Source organism: Podarcis muralis, chromosome 3 (genome assembly GCF_964188315.1).
Source record: "Podarcis muralis chromosome 3, rPodMur119.hap1.1, whole genome shotgun sequence".
Classification (NCBI taxonomy): domain Eukaryota; kingdom Metazoa; phylum Chordata; class Lepidosauria; order Squamata; family Lacertidae; genus Podarcis; species Podarcis muralis.
Window position 1 is genome coordinate 86,439,956 of NC_135657.1, and position 21,617 is coordinate 86,461,572.

Below are 21,617 nucleotides of genomic sequence, written 5' to 3' on the forward strand. Positions count from 1 at the left end.
ACATTTGCTTTTTTTTCAGTCCTACATCACATGGGTGGAACATACTCAATGAGTACTTGATCAGGAAGGTCAAGTATCTTTTTTTCCATTTCTTACCTAATTAGTCCTTGATCTATAACTGAGCAAATGTAACCCTCTCCATTGAACTATCAGTTTTCCCCCAATGTTGTTTTGATGTCCTTACCAGTACTGATAATGCCTCTCAGCTTAAAGTCCTCAGCCAATTTCATCCCTCACTCATAATTGCATCATCAAAGTTGGTCATCAAAATTGGATATAATGGTGGGCTCTTGAAGAGCATCACTTTACCCAATCTACAACTTGAGATTTAAAAACAATAGGCAAGGCATTGCTTTTTCTTATGCTAGCTTAATTTCCTTGTTTGGGACCTCTTATTGTCTGGGGTGAATACAGCAACATTTATTTGCCTGACTGGAAAGTCAGCATGCAATATTTATTTTTTGTCATCTTCCCATAGCTAGTTCCTTTTCTATATTTCAAGATGAGGTCAGGGATATGAAGAGTGTGACATTGCCACTGTAGAGATCTTCCTAGTCTATCGTGCTATTTAGAGAAATGGTGAGTGGAACTCTTGAAGAAAAGTCAATTAAGAGAGTGGGGAGAATTGTCAAAGACACAGATTGCTATGATGTACTCTACTACCATATGTGCCTTTGAAAATATCCCTTTTGAGGGAACTTCAGAAGCACAGCTTGCACTAATCCATTGTGCTGAGTTCTTCTGAACAGCTGGCCAAAATGACACAATGGGAGCAGCTATGTACAATTGAAAAATCTTATCGTTGTTTTGGTACCTGCATGGGAACAGTTTTTTCTAGAAAGTTAGGAAGCGTGCAGTTTAGAAGAGAATGCATTATCTTTTTCTCTGTTTTTGTTAAGAGAACTTTAGGTTTGACTGACTATCGTTATCAGACATGATTCAATTTATTTTTTCTTACTTCATAAGAATGCACTGCCATTAAGGATGGAATCTTCTGGAAATGTCAAGCTTATCTGCACAGATCCATCCCACCCCCAAATTCCCATTTCGCTTCTTAATCTTATTAAGAAGAAAGTTTCTCTCCTTCCAGTTCTGCTAAAAATATAGACAATTCTCATTCATGTTATTATACAAATTGTTATACACATACCATTATATGGATATTACATGCATATACACTCCAGGTCTCCTGGGCTTGACCTTTACACATATTATACATATAATGTACAATCTCTCCCAATATATAGGCATTGGGTTTTCAGGAAATGTCACAACCAGACACACAGACAAATGTCCAAAATGTTTTGTTTTTTTTAATAGCAAAAAGGAATTATTATTTTTTAAAAAAACCATCACATCCTTTCACAGCAAAAGCTTTCAAAGTAGGAAAACAGAGAACTCCATTGATCAAGGACTACACCCTGTCCAAATTGCAGGTACACAGGATTTGCCTTGATTGTCCAAGGGATGGTATACCAAACAAAAGACTGAGACCTGCCTTGATACCTTCTCATCTCTCTTCCTATGAATGTTAATTTTAATTCTAGAAAATTATAAAAAATATTAAAATCTACAGCACTATATCCTATTTCCAATTACTCTGCACAAGCACAAAACCTATAACCTCTCTGACATATTTTCTTTACCACAGAACATTTTTTCAAGCATGATCTGAACCTGTTGTTAACCACATCAATTATCCCTGTAATTGTTTTAACAACGGAATGTGCTGCTAGCTCCCCTGTCACAGGAAATTGACAATTATGGTCATATTTTGTTTAAGATTTTATTTAAGAGTAATGTGTCATTTCCACTCAGGTCAAGTGTCCTGAACCAAAGTGGTCCCGAACATAAACTCACCTTATATGTATCTTACATGCCTACCAGATCTAATAAGGTTATATATAGGTATATTATCTTGGCCTAAAATTAATAAATTGACAAATCCTAACACCTTCACACAGTGGCGTAGCGTGGGTTGTCAGCACCCGGGGCAAGGCAAGTAATTTGCACCCCTAACCCGTGGATTTGCGCCCCCTAACCTGTGGATTTGCCCTAACCCCAGATGTTGCGCCCGGTGCGGCCGGCCCCCCCTGCACCCCCCATGCTACGCCACTGCCTTCACATCTGATAATATATACTTATTGGGGTTGGACTGTTAATACTCTTGAATACAATAATATACTGGCAACAAACATACTCTCTCTTTTCCTGAGTACGTTTAGGAAAAATAATGTATGAAATAGCTCTGCATTATACCAGTTATCGGGGACACGGGTGGCGCTGTGGGTTAAACCACAGAGCCTAAGACTTGCCGATCAGAAGGTTGGTGGTTTGAATCCCTGCGACGGGGTGAACTCCTGTTGCTTGGTCCCTGCTCCTGCCCACCTAGCAGTTTGAAAGCACGTCAAAGTGCAAGTAGATAAATAGGTACCGCTCCGGTGGGAAGGTAAACGGCGTTTCCTGGTTCACCAGAAGCGGTTTAGTCATGCTGGCCACATGACCTGGAAGCTATACGCCGGCTCCCTTGGCCAATAAAGCGAGATGAGCACCACAACCCCAGAGTCGGTCACGACTGGACCTAATGGTCAGGGGTCCCTTTACCTTTATACCAATTATCGGGAGAAGTAAACCTTTCTGGGAAAAAGTGCACATCGTTATTTCTTTTCTCTGCATGACAACATAGCAGCAGAAGACTAGCCTGCTGGATCAGGCCAATGGCCCATCTAGTTCAGCATCCTGTTCTCACAGTGACCAACCAGACCCCATGGGAAGCTTTCAAGCAGAATCTGTAAGTGCAACAGAACTCTGCCTACCTGCAATTCCCAGCTACTGGTTTTCAGAGGTATACTGCCTCTGGCAATGAAAGTAGAACATAGCCATCATAGCTAATAGCTGTTGACAGCCATATCCTTCATGAATTTGACTAATCCTCTTTTTAACCCATCCAAGTTGGGGCCATCACTGTCTCCTGTGGGAGTGAGTTCCATAATTTAACTATGTGCTGCATGATAAATTGTTCTCTTTTATCTGCCCTTGATCTTCCAACAGTACAATTTTTAACTTCCATGCTACATCTTGGCTTTTTATGTTGCATAAGCCCAGCAATTAATATTTCTGATTCTATATATCAGCAAGCTTCATCTTTCCCACTCTTCCTGTATGCTGGTTATTTGTACTGTACTGTAAAGAAAGGGACACTCTGGGTATCTCATCATTAAAATGTATATGTCCTTATCACCGTAAAACCACATGCATGAATCACTATTTTTCTTGACAGTATGCCCACACATGTCATGCCTGTGCCCTAGAAATAATTTATTTTTATTCAGATAGTCACATTTTGTATCTATGAAGGCTGGATCAGTGCATTGAAAAGCACAGGCTGATTTATGACATGGAGGGTAGAAAAAGAAAGGGGTGTTGTGACCTTGGCCAGAATTAAATGAAGATGTGAAGGATTGGTCTGCAAGAGAAATCTACTTTTCCTTCTAAAGGCAGAAGAGTTAAGTCATGTGTCAGAACATTACAATATAAACATATTTTAAAATATATTCATACTCAACACCAAATCATTATTATTTCATTTTTAACAAACTGGAAAATTCTCCTAAACACTTTCCTAGCTCAACATTAGTTGTTTTTCTTCAGGCTGGCTCAATGTACTGTTTTCATAATTCCAATACTGTATTTACTGATTGATTAGATGATTGATAGAAGGGAGTTAGTATAGTGTTTGATAGTGATAGTTGGCAATACTTCAGGGTTGAGTCAGATAAACTAGGCTTAAAATGGTTAAATTCATACCTTCAGTTGCCAAGTTAAATTAGGAAAGGTTGTTATTATAACCTGTAATTATGGATAACCTCCTCCTAATTAATGTGTGTTTATAATCTGCATTTAGGTAATGTGATTTCATTGAAGTCAACTCATAATGCACTGAAATTACATCAGTGCTATTTGTGACTGGACCCAGGGTTAAAGAGGTGAAACGCAAGTAATGGGTTGAACTGGGGCCATATTTTATCTAAAATATATCTGCAACAGAAATTATTTATTTCACAAAATGTATATACCACTTGATTGTAGAAAAAACCCTCAAAGCACTTTACAAATTAGAAGAGCGGAAACCTAACTTAACTTCAACCGTTCAGCAAGCCAACCCCTAAATGACAAGGCATATCCCCAAATTTAGGTCTTACACTGTGGTCAGTAGAGAAACCTTCCTGCCCCATCTCTCCAGGGCCACACAGTGTCAGGCAGCTGGGGCAAGTGAGCCTCAAGAACACTTCAAATGTAGGTTTAAGGACCTCAGAACCCAGAACAGTGGCTTCCAGAAATGCCCTTCACTTTTCAAGGTGCCTAAGGGTGCTCAGCTATTTCCTTATCTAACCTTAACCTTTCCTGCACCTCCCTGCCAACAACATGCCCAACTTAACCATGCAACCAAATTAGCTGAATAAACCCTGTTTGCCCAATGTACACGTAAGCAAAAAATTCCAACTCAGCCTGAAGCGACTGGTGAACCTGCACTAAAATGGAGGGAGGGTATTGTGAGAAAGAGCCCCCAAAGACAAGAAAGCATACAGTTTCCCCCTCTTGATAAAGAAATGAGGATTTGCACCAAAAGTGTCATTGTCACCAATATATGCTTCTCATCTCCACTCCTACTTGATGGTTGGCTAAATTAAACAGCTTGATTTCTGTCCCCCTCCCCTTCTTACTCATGAATTCATTTACATAAGTAGCAGCCTTTATCACTTATAGTACAATCTCTATGTATGATAATTCACCGAGCTGAAGCGTAGATCCTCTGTGATTGATAAGAAATGTCCAAGCAGTCACTTCCCTTATGGCAGTTGAAGAGGACAGTGGATGACAATATCAAGATTATTAGGAGAGTAGGTTTAATTTTGTTCCCTGTCAAAGCCCTTGCTGTAATCTTCATCACAAGAAAGATTCATGTTGTACAATTTCCTTTTCTCATTATAGTCATTGTCATGAGAACGAGACTCAGAATTTAATTGGCTAGAGTAGTTTATGCTGGGTAGTAAACGACCGTTACTTTATCAGCATTTTAGTCATCTCCTGAATATTTGAATCCTGACAATTCATCACTATATTGGAGAAGAAGCCAAAAATAACCAACCAGTAAAAAGACTGATGAGTTAAAAGATAATGGTTTTTCTGCAGTCAACTTTTAACACATTATGCATCGTTCGCGAGCGTGTGTGTGAATTTTTTGCCAGTTACAAATATTCTTTGAGCAAGACAAGGTTTGCATTTTCAAGGCCAAATAGCATTGACAGCTGTTTGCAAGCCATTTTTGATGGAAGCCAGAAGACTCTAAACTCTCCAGATGTTGGTGAACTACAACTCCCATCATCACTGACCAGACTGTCTGGGGCTGATGGGAATTGTAGTCAGTGGAGGTAACCTCAGGTTGGTGGTGGTGTTTGGGAGAAACCCATCACCTTGCTGTTGGAGCAAGAAAAAAACAGTTTTTGCCCTCTTCTATATGACACCTTTTCAGGTAAATGATGAGTACCTGATGTCCCCTTCCCCACTCCATCCTTCATGTTAAACATACCCAACTCTTTCTACCTTTTCCTCTTGGGCTTTGTGTTGCATACCAGTGACCATCTCTGTTTGTCTCCTGCGAATTTGTTCCACATTTGCCCACTTCTTTCTTAAAGTGTGGTGCCCAGAAGCAGATACTGTAAGAAAAACACTGGGGCCTACCGGTAATTGGATTAGTAGAATGTCTGGTATCTTGTGGGCGGGGCTTTTGTGTTGTGCTCTGGAATCAGCCCCTCCCCCCACAACAGATACTGAACTCCATGACTAGGCCCAACTCCATATGTCCCTCTAGTTTGATGAGGAACCACAAGCATTCCTGCTAGGCCCATGAAAATGCTTAGGATCACCATGCTTAGGATTGACTTAAGGCTGCAATCTGATGTATACTTACCTAGAAGTAAATCAATCATTGAATTCAATGGGACTTACTTCTGAGAACACATGCATAGGATTGTCCTCTTAGTGAAGCAAGGAAAAAAATAAGGGGAGTGCGTAAGAATATATTTTTATTAAATTTTGTTTGGGTTTCTTGTGTATTTTTTCTGACTTTTTACGTGCTAATATATGAATCAGCAATGCTATTGTTGTTATGAAATTCTGCTTTTATGAAAACATATCACAACTGTGAGTTAATGTGAAATATAATAACGATTTTGTATATTTTATCAACTTTTAAATATTTTTGCTTTCATTCATGTTTCCTTAGCTGGTTAGAAAAGTAGCTCAAAATTTTTATAAATGCAGCAGAATTGATCTCATGCACAGAAATGAACAGATAAGACTGAGGATGGAAAACACACCATATTGTAGAGGCAGAACAACTATCTTGTGGCAGAAATTAGGATATATTGAACCTGTTTGGTTCACCCTTTGGGGAAACTTCAGAAGGAAAAGAAAGGTGGCTGAGGTTTGACTACTACTTAGCCTCAACTTTTAATATATTTGTTTGGATTCTGAGTTGCTCTTCTGTGAATGGAAGGGTACCATCAAGGAAGGACCGTCAATCAAGCACATGTTACTGACCATGTGGTTCCAAAGGGTCTCCCAAGCAGATTTTGGAGGCACAGGAGGCTTTGAGTGGAAGGCAAAATCAGTGGAATTTTTCTGCCACTATTCAAACGAGAGCATCCTGTGTGTGAGTTCTGCTCATTGGAACTGAGGATCCAAACCATTGTTTAATCCCAGATGATTCCAGACAAATGGAAATCTCAGAGGAGAATGCCATGATGCAATGTCTTCCATTTGGCTTTCCAGGGAGTGCAAGAAGCCCAAGTTAAAATAATATGCATGTAAATATGGATTTGTGTTACTCTTCTGACAAATATATATGCTTCACATATCTATAATTAATCAAGTTAATATCTCTTCAGCAGCACTGTACAAGTCAGATATAGACATGCAATTGCTTTTTTAGTTGCCAATGGTTTTTCTAAATGCCTAAATAAGTATAATCCACTGACTGACTTTATAGTTCATTGGCTTCCTGCTATGAAAAGGAGCATGTCAATAAACAGCTTTATTCAGATACCATGGTCTGCCAGAAAGTACCAGGAGTTCAGCAACAGTATGTGCATTTAAAATTAGCCTGTGGGCTAAGGGAGTACAAATAAAACTTAACTGTGTTTGCTCAAACAAGTAGGAATGGCTTTGACTAATTAATTAAATTCCACTATAAGAGGCTACTGCATGAGATGGTTCCGGTTCAGATCAAGTGGGAAAGGTGGTTCTGTGGAGAAAACCTAAGCAATCAGCCCCCAACTATGTGAATGCAGGACTTTAGATGTTGCAGCAATGCTTAGGATGAACCTTTCGAATAACAGTGGAGTTCTATGGATAGGTCCAGAATCAGATTCACGGGCACACTTCTGCATCCTCAGAATGACACCTTCTTTGGGGCCACTTCAAGCTATGCTCTGATTCAGTGAACGCTGGATTGCTAGGACTGGGATCCTTCATTTTAATTTCCCACAGTGCCCTAGATGTATTGTCACTGACAATACATCTTTAAAATGGCAACTCCTCTCTGTGCATCCCTATGTTGGAGCTGTCATTCTTATTTCCAAAACTACGTTACAGCCCCACTTAATAGGTACCAAAACAGATAAAAGCCATTACGGGGTGGGTGTGGATTCCTCTGGACTCAAGTTCCAAAGTGGACGTGTCATCTGTAATGGTCGTGTATCAGAACATGGCTCTGCTTCCAAATATGCAGCCCAGTGGATTCCTTATGAGGTAGCCCAGGGGGTATTCCATTGCTTCTTCCAGGCACGCCGGGTTCCACCCAAAATGTGGGGGTGGTGTATTTGTGCATGTGATGTTACATGGTGAGAACGGGCCCAGTGCGCCCTCCAAAAGGCCCGACAGGACCTAGTCAAAGCCGCAGGAGGGCCTGACAGAGCCCACTGCTGCTACGGGAGGGCCCACTGGGGCCCAGGACAGCTGTGGTGGGGCCCAAAGGGGCTCACCTGGCTGTGGAATATTGAGGGGGTCCGGCCCCCTCATTGCATTTTTTTGGGGGGGCCTCAGCCCCCATGCATATATGGCATGCCTGGCTTCTTCTCTGTCAGTCTCAGGACAGTCATGGCCCCCTTTCCTGAGAGCAACAGCACATTACCCAGTCCTGTCCCTGCCAGGGGAACAAATGTTTAGATAAATATCCCCTCAAATATCTACAATGCTGTATATTGATTGCTGTTCCTTCACAGTTCCAGTTTGCACTGGCTTATCCTCATTGACATTGAACATGTCCCTTTAAGCATACCCACATTACATTAGATGCCTGGATTGGACATCCACCCTCTCATTTGTTCTAACAAGAGAGGTGTAAAGAGCAGTGTTGGCTGATGCAAGTATTTTTTTTCCACAATGATGGGGAGAAAGAAACAGAGAGATGCCCACACAATTTTCAGGTATTGTCTTTTTCCTGCTCTTTTGATTTAATGTATTTCTATACTGCTTTTCATTCAGATGAATTTCAAAGTGGCTTACAAAGACTATCTTCCCTGCAAGAGAGGGGAGTGGTTGTGGCCGGGAGGCGGACTCCACCTCAAGCAGGGGTCATTTGCCCCCTGCCTTCCACTCACCTGGCTGGCGCCCACACCCACAGCTAGGCACCCAACCAGGTGCCTTCAAGGGGGCGCGTACAGCAGCCTAAATTGCTGTGGTGCCAGCCTCCCGGCCTCACTGTTCGTCGTCCCGTCGGTGACATCAGGGGAGAGCTTATAGTTGGATTAGCATCAACAGGCTCCACCTACTGGTGAATAAACCCCCCTGTTTTAGACTCACCCCTCTCCGAGTGGGTGGAGTCAGCTGACGTAATCCAATGCCTAAGCCAATACCTTTTCACTTGCTGTAATCAATAAAGTTGTGGCCTTTTCTTGCCCATTAACCTTATATCACGTGTCCTTGTGTTTCATTCCACTATGCGGGGATCGGGTCCTCGAACCACAAACAAGAAATAACAGTAACATAACAAAACATAAGAGAACATCACAAATACAGCATAAATAATATAAAATCATTAACAAATCATCAGTAAAGCAATCACGATCTATAAAGAGCTATCAACAAAATGGCAATTACAAACAAGCTAAACATCACAACTGCAGCAAAAGTTATTGCTAACAAATCAATAAAGCATTTATAATCTATAAAACAGTATTCACATTAACAAATAGCAACTAAGAAAACAAGCTAAGCACTGTTAAATTCACACACACACTCCATGCCCCCATGACTTCATTCTATTCAGTTCCTTAAAGTACACATAAAATACAGCTTTTAGATGTGGCAGCCATTTTGTGTTGTGAAACACTCATTGTGTTATGCCATGTCTCCACAGCAGCCATTTTGTGGTTCCCACAGCACTTTCTCAAGATTCCACACATATGCGCCAGCCCGAATGTCTACCCAATAATAATTTAACAAAAACTATAAACTATCATCCAAAAAAATGGCAATAGCTCTAGTGTTGTTTCATTACCAGTGTCACCCTCAGTAACAATATGCTTCCTTCCAGGCAGAGAAGTGTGGACACCTTGTGTCCTGATGGAGAGTTTATAATTTCCAGTCCTATTTGCATTTAGTAATTAACAACACAACAGGAAGGGACAGCTTCAAAGCTAACTTCAGCATTGGCTGGTCCAAAATTTGAAAGTGAGCGTATAACCCCGACCTGACTGACAGAAAGGCCCAAAGAAAAATTCTACCGCAAAGTGTCCTTTCCCCCCTCAGGATGAGGGCAGTCAGAAATCAACCACCTTGAGGGAGGAAAGCTATCTGGGATTGTTCTTATCAAGGTGATGAAAGCATGCTGATTTTAAAGCCTTGCAGCTTTCCACATCTTAAAGCTTAGCAAACTAAGATCAATGCAGAGTAGGGAAGAAATGTGGTTGTTTTTTTTAGTTTTCTTTTGAATTTGCCTGTTGAAACTTTTATATCTCTGTCAATTAAAAACAATACTTTGGGGGGAGCTCTAAACTGCTTTGAACTGGAGTGGTTCTGAACTGAAGCATGTTCAATAATCCATGTGCCTAAACACTTGAACAACCTTATGTAGAATAGGTATTGAGATTGGAAATAGCTGCATGGGCTTGTGAAACAGAAGAAGTAGGCGCTTCTAAGCAATTGATATAAAGGTGACCTAATGGGAGGGGAAAGCAAAGGTTGAGAGGTGGAAGCTAGGTCCTGAATGCAGAACATTAAATCCCTGCCATCTCCATTTTAAAAAGGAGCAGAAAAGAACTGCTGGTTATCAAGCAAGACTCGACTAGATGGACAAATAGTTTGGCTTCTATAATGGTTTGGGAAGGACCATAGTTCAGTTGCAGAGTTGCATGCAGAAGGATGCGTGTGTAGGTTCCCAGACCACCCCTCAAATAATTTCACACATCACACGTAATTTTAGTTTTGGTTTTTGGGCACTATTTTGGCCACAACTTTATTAAAATACAAAATCAGTGAGTGGTTGTTTAGACATTGGTTATGACTATCTGTCCCCCCGCCTGGGACAGAACTGACATCCTGAGGTCCGATCAGAAGCCAGTAGAAGGGAAAGTCAATGTTGGGGATCAGTTGAGCTGAGCGTCAGTCCCACGCCGCTCACCCAACCAGCTCCCCAAGGCTTGCCGGCCCTGGTCCCATGACAGGGATTGGACGAAATCGTGGCAAGCCCCAGGATTCCTTTAACGGAATTCCCTTCAGCACAATTGGAGGGGCAGGCACAGCCTATCCTGACCCCTCCACCACCAGCATATTATAACCAATGCCTAACTGCAACCTTACAAGTTGTGACGAATTGCTGAGTAGTAGGCAAAAACCAAATGGCACAGCCAATCACCAAATGGCAAAATTCCTACTAGGCCCCTGCACCAAGACAGATGACCCCATGACAGGCAAAGCAAGATCAACCGGAAAACAGGGCGGGCGGGCAGGTGATCCGATGCACTCTGCAAAAGAGAAAGGAAAACCAGAGTGCTCCAATATTTAAAGACTATGGTCCCACCCACCAATTTGCTACATACAATTTGCCCCAGCCACCCGGTTATCCAATCAATGCACCAAGCAACAACCATTAACCTGCCTGGCAACACAGGGCTGGCTCGGCGGCCCACACTGCAACACGCGCTCTCGTTTAATTGGAGAACACACTTTGCCAGAATCTAGGTAGGTCTAAGAGGATCCTCAGCATGAAACTCTGCAGCACTAGACAGAAAAAGTTTGACTTGGCATAAGGCAGCTTTTTATGCTCCTAATGCAGTTTCCTTTCCTATCACTCTTTCTTTGGAGGAGAATTGCCAGCAGATTTACTCGATGATAAAAGTAGCTGTGTTTGTTTATAGGGTTGGAATTAAATGAGCCGAACTGTGGCTCGTAGAAACTGAACTAAGGTGTTCAACATTCAACTAATATTTGCATCTTTCCTGACAGTCGAGCTAATGTTTTAACAACTGAACAAGCACCAGCTGACAATATCTAAACAAGCCATGATCAGCCCATCATAGAATGTTGATATATTGGTAAACTAACTTATAGTGTGGTCCTAGAAGAATTCTAGTGTCCAAGGTCACTTCCAATTCTATTTTTCTACATTTCCTGCTCATTCGCTTATTATACCTGTGGAGGGACTGCAGGGCAGTGAGCACCACCTTTGCCCCTGACCTTTCAGTGTTACATGGGAAGGGAAGGTCTAAAGTGGTGTGTTTGATTGAATGAAATTACAGTCCTCCCCACAATCAGAACCATCAATGTATGCCTGGCTGGAGAGAGCAGGAGTGGTTCCTTGTACAGATAGAATTAGTGAATGTCTGAATAAGGCTTATGATCACTCAGGAGCTTTGTTTATGTTTACTCAAGAACCTGGAAGGAGAATTGTAGTTACAGCCTGATTCCATGCCTGCCGAGTGGGAGTAGGGATGGGGCATGGGGGCAGAAATTCAATTCAGTTCACTTTCGAAGACAAATCTATCAAAGTCACACTTGCCTAAACATTATGCGAACTGAAACACAGTGATCCTCTGAAGTTCACTAAATATAATGTAATATGTGTATATGGAAGTAATATAATATGTGTATATTGGGGAAATGTAGAGATTTGTGAAATTAACATACAAAAGAAATGTTATTGGGGAAAGTGCTCGCAAGAATTTGTACATTAGTCAAACCTGCAGATAAGGCGTTCATCAGGATAATTTTCATGGAAATGCTGATGAAATTTCGTAAGGGTTTTTTTTATAAAAAAAATGAATGAATGAATTTATTGGACTTAGCAGAACATTAGATACCATGCAATGGATCTAGATGTATAAATCTGGTCACAATCTGAATAAAAATTTGCAATGAATGCAGAGGTGTGAAATGCAGAATTTAGAGATTAAAAATGCAGAAGTTAGAAGGGAAGACCTTGTCCCCATAATCCCACACCTCAGTCAAGCCTGAAATTGCCCTTCGCATGTAAGTCTTCATTAGAAATGAAGAACTTTAAAGGGAGGAAAAAAATCCCCATATTACAAATGATCAAACACTTTAATTGGCATGGTTTGGGATAGAGCCAAAATGAATGTGCACTGGGGGAAAAATGCAGTAAATGATGCTGATAGCAGAGGAGGTGACCTTAGAAAAAATGTAGTGGCAATTTTGTTAATACTGCCCAATTAATAGCAACATTGAAGATAACCTTGAATGACTAAACCAGAATAGTTCCTTGTCCATAATGAGATGAATAGCAAAGTTAAATGACATCATTCTTCTGAAAAAGATTCCATGTACAAAAATCAGGAGCCACATGCCAGTTTGAATCATTCTTGTACAGGTGCACCAACAATTCTATTCACTTTTACTCAGAAGTAAAGCTGCAGTTCTAAACCCCAATCCATGGTGCTGGAGACAGTCAAGATTTAGTGCAGTCTTTGTACAATAGTCTCTGCTGGCCTTGGCTAGTTGGTCGGTTGAGATCTGCCACTGCAGAGACCCTTGCTTCAGCTGCAAAAATGGGGCACGGGACATGCTACGGAAAATGCAACAGAAAAAATGAAGCATTACAAGTCCAAAGAAAGACTAGCTATGGATCCATTGGAGCTTAGGCCAATTAGGAATGGGGGAGGAATTTGCAGGATATTGATCCAATCTGATGCTTCCAAACTTATTGGGGATTGGAACACAACTCCCAGATAGATTATGCATTTATCCAGATTTTGCAGTGGATTTTCCGTGTGCAGGAAGTGCATGCAAAACAACATACTTAGTATACAAGACATGCATAAAACATATTTTTAATGGATAAATGCCCCAAAAAGTTTTGGAGGGAAATGTGTATGTATGGAAATTTTACTTTAAGAAGTATGGAAAAAAGCAATGGGATGGAACAGCACGCAGTGGTACAGAATGGCACCCAACAGGGTGGAACAGACACATGATTGGACCTATGGTTGGGTCTGAAGGCCCAAGGTACCACCTTGCTGAAACTAAGCAGCTCTGCAGTAAGCAGGTCTGTAGTTGGTCAGCGTCTGGATGGGTGTCCACCTGGGAACCACATGTAGGCGAATTTGGATTCCATGATGGAAGAAAGGTGGGATATCAATGTAAGGAGATAAAAAAAAAAAATATGGCATTACTCACTCAGCTCATCCCTAAGGCCAATCCACTTTTTGGGAAAGCCTGGAACTGGTATAGTAGAAAAGAAAAGAAAAGAAAAGAAAAGAAAAGAAAAGAAAAGAAAAGAAAAGAAAAGAAAAAGAAAAGACTCCTTCCACCTTAACCAGCAGGAGCTTGTAGGATCCGCTGCTCTGCTCCTTACTTCTCCTGCCCCTCTTAGGATTGCTCTGCTGTTCACTCTTTGTTTACTAAAGGTAAAGATAAAGGGACCCCTGACCATTAGGTCCACTCGTGGCTGACTCTGGGGTTGCGGCGCTCATCTCGCTTTATTGGCCGAGGGAGCTGGTGTACAGCTTCCGGGTCATGTGGCCAGCATGACTAAGCCGCTTCTGGCGAATCAGAGCAGTGCATGGAAACGCCATTTACCTTCCCGCCGGAGCAGTACCTATTTATCTACTTGCACTTTGATGTGCTTTCGAACTGCTAGGTTGGCAGGAGCAGGGACCGAGCAACGGGAGCTCACCCCGTCACGGGGATTCACACTGCCGACTTTCTGATCGGCAGGCCCTAGGCTCTGTGGTTTAACCCACAGCACCACCCGCGTCCCTTTGTTTACTTGGGCTCACCTAACTGTGAATAAGATTGCAGCCTAGTAGCAGAACCACTGGGAGTCAACTGCAATAAGCTCAATGGAACTTTCTTCTCAGGGTGATGGATAGGATTGCATTGCTAATCTCAGTCTGCAGGTATTTCTGGTTCTTTTCATTGCTTATTCTTTTGCAGATAATTCAAAAGCTACAAGTACTGTGATTCTGCACACTTATGCTTAGGGAAAATACACCCTTCTCAGCACTGTACCAATTTATAATAGCCAGCTCTGGCCTCAAGTGGTAGAGCGAAATTTTCAAAAGGATAAATGTTGTTTTTCAGGACAAAGTGTGTATTCAGTGTATGTCATGTGTTTATATAGCCTGCTAATTGGAAAGCTTTCAAATATTAAAAATAATTGTTAACAGCTCTAATAGCCTTTCATTTAGAGAAATGAGAGAGTTTTCGAAAAAATTAAATAAATCTCCAGTTGCCTACCTCAGTACTGTTGACATTAGCCATATTCTTTGTTTTAGTTCTTACCTCCTTAGACATATCCGGTTAATAGCTTTGTGGCACAAACACTTAGGACTTCGGGGATATTAATTAATAGCAAGCAAACCAAAGAATAAAATCAATTTATTCTCTCGATATATTAACATTCTTAAATGTTCCTCCATATTCTGCAGGTTGATCTATAACAAGCACATTTTCCTTGGCAATTGGAAAGTTTACTGAAACCACATGTGTGTGGTTTTTCCTGTAACCAGTGGAGGCTGACCCATTAGGAGAATGGGGCCCTGCCCCATCACCCTCAACTAGCCGTACCTGGCAGACAGCACTGGCTTTCAACTTCCTACTCCTTGGTGTCAGTGTCACCCTTGCAGAACCCAGCAGGGAGAAAGAGGTACAAAACTACAATCAGTTGGTTCTGCCTATACTAATTGAATCTAGTGTCACCTACTGTAGCCGTCTGCCCTACCAGCCCCAATGAGCACCAGCCTATTTTTAAAAAGCCCAAGCAAATTAAAATGCAGCCACAGAAGATGTATTCTAAAGAACGAAGTGGGGTGAGAGACTTCCGGCCTCTCCCCTCTCTTCTTCATCAATTAAATGTAATCTATATAAACAATTATATCAGTAGTGAGATGTGCTATGGCACAGAGATGTTGAGCCACCTTCCTGACACCAGTATTACTGTTGTTGACCTGGATGGGGCAGAACAGGGGGGCAGTGAGGCTAGGGAGCACAGGCACACTGGCATGGACCTCATCAACAAGGTAGTGCTCCCAGTGGTGCACCCAAATGTCATGGTCCTAATGTATGGTGTGAGGACACATGAAGCCACCACCTTGCTTAAGTTAAGCAAGTCTGGCCCAGTTCACTGCTTGGATAGCTGACCACCAGAGAACCATATGGATGCTACCTTGGCTTTTCTGCAGAGTCTTACCATTGACGGGGTGGAAATTTGTACTGTGCCCTGAAATATTTAATCTTAAGCATCTTAGATCTTTCTAAGGAAAAACTCAGTTCCCCATGAAATATAAATGCAAAAAAAAGAAGCCTCTTACTGTAGAAAGAGTGCATAACATGTTTACACAATTGTACTACGATGCCTATTTTAATCATAGAAACATGACCATAAGTAGCCATTGTATTTCTTATAGAATGTATTTTGTCATTTCAGCCTTGGAAATGAGCTGAAAGTACACTGTTGCCAGCATTTATTTGGAACATTTATATTTTATATTCCCCTTTCTTCCATGATGGAATGAAAGTTCGCATGGGGTTGCCAAAGAGTCTCCTATCCAAATGCTAACAAGGCCACAACCAGCTTAACTTCAACAAGGTAGCTTATTGCATGGCCTCAGACAATGAACTGGGACCTCTGTAGAGGTTGAGAAGCAAGGAACTCACAGAAGCATTCAGGGAGAAAATGAAAAATTCATGGATCATAATGCTATCAGTGGGACGCGGGTGGTGCTGTGGGTTAAACCACAGAGCCTAGGACTTGCCGATCAGAAGGTCGGCGGTTCAGATCCCCGCGACGGGGTGAGCTCCCGTTGCTCGGTCCTTTCTCCTGCCAACCTAGCAGTTCAAAAGCACATCAAAATGCAAGTAGATAAATAGGTACCCCTCCGGCTGGAAGGTAAATGGCGTTTCCATGCGCTGCTCTGGTTTGCCAGAAGTGGCTTAGTCATGCTGGCCACATGACCCGGAAGCTGTACGCTGGCTCCCTCGGCCAATAAAGCGAGATGAGCGCCGCAACCCCAGAGTCAGCCACGATTGGACCTAATGGTCAGGGGTCCCTTTACCTTTACCTTAATGCTCTCAGTGTCTACTAGGCATAATGCCTATGCTGTGTCTCCATGGTCAGAAGCCATTGTATGCTTCCAGTTGTATTTAGCTCCTGCTTGTGGGTTTCCCACAGGCATCTGATTGGCCAGTATGAAAACCAGATGTTGGACTAGATGGGCTATAGCAGGCTTCCTCAACCTCGGGCCTCCAGATGTTTTGAGACTACAGTTCCCATCATCCCTGACCACTGGTCCTGCTAGCTAGGGATCATGGGAGTTGTAGGCCAAAAACAGCTGGAGGACTGAGGAAGCCTGGGCTATAGGGCTGATTCAGCAGGTTCTCCTCATGTTCTTAACTAACCTATAACTATTTAGTTTACACATGTCTAACTCCCTGTTGCTGTCATGCACAAAGGATTGCTCCAAGAATGTTTACAGTGCACTGTGTACATTTCACCCTCTCTAGTGGAATATTTCCAGTTATCTTTATGTCACCTTTCTAGTACAAGTATTTGAAATTTCATGGAAAGGTTAAAATAACTAACATTTCACTTTTTAAGTACTCCAAATTTTTCTATCACATGGCAGAGTTTTGCAAATGGAAGATAAATGGCCATTTATTCTTCTAATGCACATAGTTCAGCACATCTTACTAAAAATGAAAAGAACTATTTTATTGCTGAGACTACACAATTCTCCTCTATATTGTGGAAGCAATTTTCCAATGTTTTATCACTTGATCACATTGAAAACTCAAATTATTATTCTTTTCTGCTCATGCAACTAAACCACAAATAGCATAGTTGGCCATTCACAGCCTAGGGAAGAAGAAAATATAATAAATCTTCAATTTATTTATCATTATTTTTTTCTGGATCCTTTTCCCTATTTCAGCATAGATTATAGCAGCCACTGGGGACAAAACACTAACCAAATTACACCATTATTTTTTGTGTAGGTCCTTGGATATTGTTTTCAAAAAGAGACCACTAAATTTATCTGGACTAGAGAGCTTGCTACATAAGATTGATCAAATTGAGAATGTGTTATCTGCACAGTGAAGCCGCCCACAAAATTCAATTCCTATTGTTTGAAGACAAGGGTGCTAAAAGGAGCTTGTGGTTTTTTAGAGATACACCAGCTACGAGCAAGTAGTAGCAAATTAGTCATGTGAGTACTGCTGATAAGAATTACAAGCCCTGGAATTCATGTCAGTAAATGTGTTGTGCCAGAATGAGTAGAACAGGCATGTCCAAAGTCCGTTTGGGGGGGGCTTAATCCGGCCCACAAGTCGGTTTAACCCAGCCCCCACAGGCAGTTCCTTCCCGTGGTTCTGAAAAAAGGTCAACCACTTTGGGGCTTAGCAACTTGAATCTTTAAAAAAGCTCAACAACAACTTTGAGGTCAAGTTGTAAAATGCCAAAATGCAGTTCTTTTATTTTTATTTTCTCATTTATTTATTAGATTTATATACCATCCATCATCAAAAGATCTCAGAGCAATTCACAAGATAAAAACACAAGATAACACAAGATCAAAGCACAAATAAATAGTTAGGTAGATAGACTGACATGAACGCTAGGGAAGAATCCAAATTAGCACTGAGTTAAAGTCCCTTAGAGGTGTAATAGTTGCACTAGTGGAATGACTTGCACAAGGGAAGGTGCAGGAAGCCAGCGTGTTTCTCACGACTAGTTGCACCACAGATTGTTGAAGGCCCAATACTTCACATTGTGCAGTCTGCTGCACAACTGGTTGCACAACAACATTGTGCAGTCTGCTGCACAACTGGCTGCACAACAAGCTTCCGATGGAGCCACTTTGTGCTGGATTTCATACTGGGCACCACTCTTTTTCTCGTTCTTATGCTGGCGCAACAGCCCTTGCGCTGGAGGTCAGGGAACATTGAACCCCAGCTGTACGCCATAGTGCCACATCTGATTGCCAGTATAAATGAGGCAGTCATGAACATACAAAGCATAAATAAAGGGAACGACATGACATCAATCAGGCTTCCATTTTCCCCAAACAAACAAGATTTTTGATGGGGCCAGCAGAGAGCAAAGTGGGCTATGTTACAAGATTTTAGCAGGCACAGAGAAATAATTCTTGGGCACTGAAGACTTATGAAGAAATGTACCCATACTTTGGGAGTGTACATATACGGCTTAATATAACCCCTGTTCCTTTGCAAAGATGCCTTTAAAACTGGTAGCTCAATGTTAAATATTCACAAGGTGAGTGACACCAGATCCATTATAATTAAATCATATTAGAATCACTGAACTGAATCATTTTATAGCTTTACAATTATCTTGCAGACAATGTACTCAGTAATTTTTGCTAAATGCTTAAGTATCCAATTTGACCTGAAGGGTGCTGTTTTCGACTTGCATGATGGCTAAATATATTAATGTCCCAGAAAACGTTTCATACTCCATTTATTGTAAAATATACCATTTTTAATAGGTGGCATTGTAAAACGTAATGCGAAGATGTATTCTGTTCTAGTAGCATTTACAAAAGTTCAGGCAGTGGCTCCATCCAAAGTTTCATTCATATTTCTAATATTTGTAAAACTACATGTCCATTGAATTTCTTATGTACATGGATTTATTTTAAGCTATCAAACTTTTAGAGAGACAGTAATTATTTTGATATCCAGTTATTATATTTTCTTGCAAATACAATTGTATGGCTTTCGCAGAAGCGCATAACACCGTACTTCCTATACACTTAAGAAAAATAACTGTGATTTATCTAAGCACTTTAAATTTGAATATTATTGAGGGGGATTCCAGAATGTTAAATAGTCAAAAAAGAAGGGGGGGAAACAATTGTCACTGAGGGGGTTTTATTTATTATTTAAAAGGTTTCCTTATTTCAAGAAGGGAGTGGCTGAGTTCTTCTCAGTGGTGTGGGCTAAGCTACTTCTGATTGAAAGTGGAAACTCACATTATAGAAGGCTATAATTATAGAAATATCCTTAATTAAGTTTTAATTGTTTTTATTACTTCAATCCATCTCAAATCATTATTATTTTAAGATTTTGGTTTTATTTCATTTTTATGTGTATTGTGATTTAGTATATATTATTTATAGTTTAATTCATTTAATATTCTTTTATGATTTTGCATGTTATATTTGCCCAATACAAATCAGATATTCTGTATATTGTTGTTGTTTACTCGTTTAGTCGTGTCCAACTCTTCATGACCCCATGGACCAGAGCATGCCAGGCACTCCTGTCTTCTACTGCCGCCTGCAGTTTAGTCAAACTCATGCTGGTAGCTTCGAGAACACTGTCTAACATCTCATCCTCTGTCATCCCCTTCTCCTTGTGCCCTCAATCTTTCCCAACATCAGGGTCTTTTCCAGGGAGTCTTTTCTTCTCATGAGGTGGCCAAAGTATTGGAGCCTCAGCTTCAGGATCTGTCCTTCCAGTGAGCATTCAGGGCTGATTTCCTTCAGAATGGATAGGTTTGATCTTCTTACAGTCCATGGGACTCTCAAGAGTCTCCTCCAGCACCATAATTCAAAAGCATCAGTTCTTCGGCGATCAGCCTTCTTTATGGTCCAGCTGTCACTTCCATACATTACTGGGAAAACCAGAGCTTTAACTATACGGAACTTTGTCTCTGCTTTTTAAGATGCTGTCTATGTTTGTCATTGCATTCTGTATATTGCTACTATGGAAATTCTTGTTTTGGCATTTTACAACTTTCATTTTAGAAATAGAATGGTTGTTGTTCTTGTTAATTAAAAAAGTAAAAATAGAAGTCCCCTTCATCTATCTTTCTCTGAGTTTACTGTGCAAAGTAAAAGGTAGCATTTCTCCAGACCACCACTTCAGTGTTGGAGTAGGCTAGGCGAAAGTGCTACCTTTTACTCTTAAAAGCACGCAGAGCCTTTTATTTCTGTTCTTGCCACTGCAGTGCTTAACATGAAGATTGGAGATAAAGATCTATCTGGCTGCTCTTTAGAGATCCAGCACTGGTGTGAAGGAACACTTTGTTTCACTCTTAAAGAGCAAGCAGAGTGCCTTATCTGAGATCTTTGTGCTACAGTGCTGAACAATGACCTGCATGTTGGCAGGCTGGATCTGTGCCATGGTTTTGCCATCCCTTTCCTTATGTAGACATCTTGCTGTTAGTAAGTACAGTGCAAGTGAATTCTTGCAAATGATTCACACTGCAAGAGGGGATAGGTGTGGAGTAGGGCAGAGGGAGAGAGATTCCCCCCCCCCTCTTTCCCTGTTTGCACATTCACACAGCTGTGCATTCTCCTTCCTGTTATTTCTCTCATCCATTCATACTCGCATTGCTTCACATCCAAATGAATCCTCACTTTTTGCACATGTTCCATCATATGCGCACAACCCTGAGATTAAGAGTTGCACGTTCTGCCATCCAAATACATTTTCTCTCCCATCCATATCTATATATACATTTCCCCCACATGCCTATCTACATACATGTATGTTTTCTCTGACACACCTACACATGCACAGCCATCCTCGAAGCTTGGTATGGATAGATATGCTGCATCAGAAATCTAGATCTCAAGTTATTGTAGTGGAAATGTGGAACAAATTTGTATTTCAAGGAGTTAGGTGGCATGTCCCTTTCCCTTTAACTTCCCCAGTCTGAGATCTGCTGGATTCTTGTGTTTCTTGGGTTCTTCTGTGTTGCGAGTGCTGGCTGGATGCTGGCTGCAGGTAGTGGGAGACTCTCAGCCGCTCTGTATTAATTCCATCTCAGGGTCCTGGGCTAATCATGAGTAATGCCACTTGATTACATCAAGGCAGGCTATAAAAGCCATAGGTGGGAGGGGCCCAGGAGAGCTTCTACCCAGATCAAAGGCCCTGATACTGGGAGACTGATGGTTGGGGTCTTTCTCCTGCTGCTCTACCTGGGGCTCCGGGCAGCTGAAGGGCAGATTGGGTAGCCCCTGTCGGGTATGTTTTATTTTATGCTTTGCATGCCTGCTGTCGATTTGTTAATTAAACTGTTTTGGTTCCCCATCCACCTTCTCATTCCTTTTGTCCTGATATCTTTGGAA